This window comes from Osmerus mordax, unplaced genomic scaffold (genome assembly GCF_038355195.1).
Source record: "Osmerus mordax isolate fOsmMor3 unplaced genomic scaffold, fOsmMor3.pri Scaffold_62, whole genome shotgun sequence".
Taxonomy (NCBI): domain Eukaryota; kingdom Metazoa; phylum Chordata; class Actinopteri; order Osmeriformes; family Osmeridae; genus Osmerus; species Osmerus mordax.
Genome location: NW_027120619.1, coordinates 21,730 through 25,000, shown reverse-complemented (window position 1 = coordinate 25,000; position 3,271 = coordinate 21,730).

The following is a 3,271-nucleotide window of genomic DNA, read 5'->3' as shown; positions in this document are numbered from 1 at the left end:
AAAAGGGGCTTAAAATTCACAGTTATTCGCCCGAACGTGGGATTTGGCTGGGGACGGTTTCTATATTCAAGTTGGGATGGGGGGCACCGAGGTGAGTGGTGGTTGTCCCCGAAAAAGCCCTCCCCTTTTCCGTAGCCCCGTTTAAAGTTCTGTTTGGGCTCCTGTTCAGCGGGGAAGCGCGTGCGCGTGGCAAACTTGACACCCCCGTGTTCCCCTGGTCCAGACCTTTCTAACGCCGCCTGAGTCAAGGTGCTACGACGTCCCCAAGTGGGGATGCCTGTAGATGAGCACATTTTCCCAACTTTGAATGTAAGTTTCCAGTATCATTGAAAATGTGGCCTCAAACGAGCAGTTTTGCCCCCGAACGTGGGATTTGGCTGGGGACGGTTTCTATATTCAAGTTGGGATGGGGGGCACCGAGGTGAGTGGTGGTTGTCCCCGAAAAAGCCCTCCCCTTTTCCGTAGCCCCGTTTAAAGTTTTGTTTGGGCTCCTGTTCAGCGGGGATGCGCGTGCGCGTGGCAACCTTGACACGCCCGTGTTCCCCTGGACCAGACCTTTCTAACGCCGCCTGAGTTAAGGTGCTACGACGTCCCTAAGTGGAGATGCCTGTAAATGAACACCTTTTCCCAACTTTGCACGTTTCCAGCTTGAGAGGAAAAGGGGCTTAAAATTCACAGTTATTCGCCCGAACGTGGGATTTCGCTGGGGACGGTTTCTAAGTTCAAGTTGGGATGGGGGGCACCGAGGTGAGTGGTGGTTGTCCCCGAAAAAGCCCTCCCCTTTTCCGTAGCCCCGTTTAAAGTTTTGTTTGGGCTCCTGTTCAGCGGGGAAGCGCGTGCGCGTGGCAACCTTGACACGCCCGTGTTCCCCTGGACCAGACCTTTCTAACGCCGCCTGAGTTAAGGTGCTACGACGTCCCCAAGTGGGGATGCCTGTAAATGAACACCTTTTCCCAACTTTGAATGTAAGTTTCCAGTATCATTGAAAATGTGGCCTCAAACGTGCAGTTTTGCCCCCGAACGTGGGATTTGGCTGGGGACGGTTTCTAAATTCAAGTTGGGATGGGGGGCACCGAGGTGAGTGGTGGTTGTCCCCGAAAAAGCCCTCCCCTTTTCCGTAGCCCCGTTTAAAGTTTTGTTTGGGCTCCTGTTCAACGGGGATGCGCGTGCGCGTGGCAAACATGACACGCCCGTGTTCCCCTGGACCAGACCTTTCTAACGCCACCTGAGTTAAGGTGCTACGACGTCCCCAAGTGGGGATGCCTCTAAATGAAGCCAATTTCTCCTATTTGAATGCACTCTCCCAGCCCAGAGAGGCATGTGCCTTAAAATTCACAGTTATTCACCCGAACGTGGGATTTTGTTGAGGACGGTTTCTAAATTCAAGTTGGAACAGGGGGCACCGACGTGAGTGGTGTTTGTCCCCGAAAAAGCTCTCCCCTTTTCCGTAGCCCCGTTTAAAGTTTTGTTTGGGCTCCTGTTTAGCGGGGATGCGCGTGCGCGTGGCAACCTTGACACGCCCGTGTTCCCCTGGACCAGACCTTTCTAACGCCGCCTGAGTTAAGGTGCTACGACGTCCCTAAGTGGAGATGCCTGTAAATGAACACCTTTTCCCAACTTTGAATGTAAGTTTCCAGTATCATTGAAAATGTGGCCTCAAACGAGCAGTTTTGCCCCCGAACGTGGGATTTGGCTGGGGACGGTTTCTAAATTCAAGTTGGGATGGGGGGAACCGAGGTGAGTGGTGGTTGTCCCCGAAAAAGCCCTCCCCTTTTCCGTAGCCCCGTTTAAAGTTTTGTTTGGGCTCCTGTTCAGCGGGGATGCGCGTGCGCGTGGCAAACATGACACGCCCGTGTTCCCCTGGACCAGACCTTTCTAACGCCACCTGAGTTAAGGTGCTACGACGTCCCCAAGTGGGGATGCCTCTAAATGAAGCCAATTTCTCCTATTTGAATGCACTCTCCCAGCCCAGAGAGGCATGTGCCTTAAAATTCACAGTTATTCACCCGAACGTGGGATTTTGTTGAGGACGGTTTCTAAATTCAAGTTGGAACAGGGGGCACCGACGTGAGTGGTGTTTGTCCCCGAAAAAGCTCTCCCCTTTTCCGTAGCCCCGTTTAAAGTTTTGTTTGGGCTCCTGTTTAGCGGGGATGCGCGTGCGCGTGGCAACCTTGACACGCCCGTGTTCCCCTGGACCAGACCTTTCTAACGCCGCCTGAGTTAAGGTGCTACGACGTCCCTAAGTGGAGATGCCTGTAAATGAACACCTTTTCCCAACTTTGAATGTAAGTTTCCAGTATCATTGAAAATGTGGCCTCAAACGAGCAGTTTTGCCCCCGAACGTGGGATTTGGCTGGGGACGGTTTCTAAATTCAAGTTGGGATGGGGGGAACCGAGGTGAGTGGTGGTTGTCCCCGAAAAAGCCCTCCCCTTTTCCGTAGCCCCGTTTAAAGTTTTGTTTGGGCTCCTGTTCAGCGGGGATGCGCGTGCGCGTGGCAAACATGACACGCCCGTGTTCCCCTGGACCAGACCTTTCTAACGCCACCTGAGTTAAGGTGCTACGACGTCCCCAAGTGGGGATGCCTCTAAATGAAGCCAATTTCTCCTATTTGAATGCACTCTCCCAGCCCAGAGAGGCATGTGCCTTAAAATTCACAGTTATTCACCCGAACGTGGGATTTTGTTGAGGACGGTTTCTAAATTCAAGTTGGAACAGGGGGCACCGACGTGAGTGGTGTTTGTCCCCGAAAAAGCTCTCCCCTTTTCCGTAGCCCCGTTTAAAGTTTTGTTTGGGCTCCTGTTTAGCGGGGATGCGCGTGCGCGTGGCAACCTTGACACGCCCGTGTTCCCCTGGACCAGACCTTTCCAACGCCACCCGAGTCAAGGTGCTACGACGTCCCTAAGTGGGGATGCCTGTAGATGAGCACATTTTCCCAGCTTTGAATGTAAGTTTCCAGCATCATTGAAAATGTGGCCTCAAACGTGCAGTTTTGCGCCCGAACGTGGGATTTTGTTGAGGACGGTTTCTAAATTCAAGTTAGCATAAGGGGCACACGTGTGAGTTGTTATTTTCCCAGGATTGATGGTTTCCAATTCGGTAGCTCCGTTTAAAGTTTTGTTTTGGCCCCTGTTTAGCGGGGATGCGCGTGCGCGTGGCAAACTTGACACGCCCGTGTTCCCCTGGACCAGACCTTTCCAACGCCACCCGAGTCAAGGTGCTACGACGTCCCTAAGTGGGGATGCCTGTAGATGAGCACATTTTCCCAGCTTT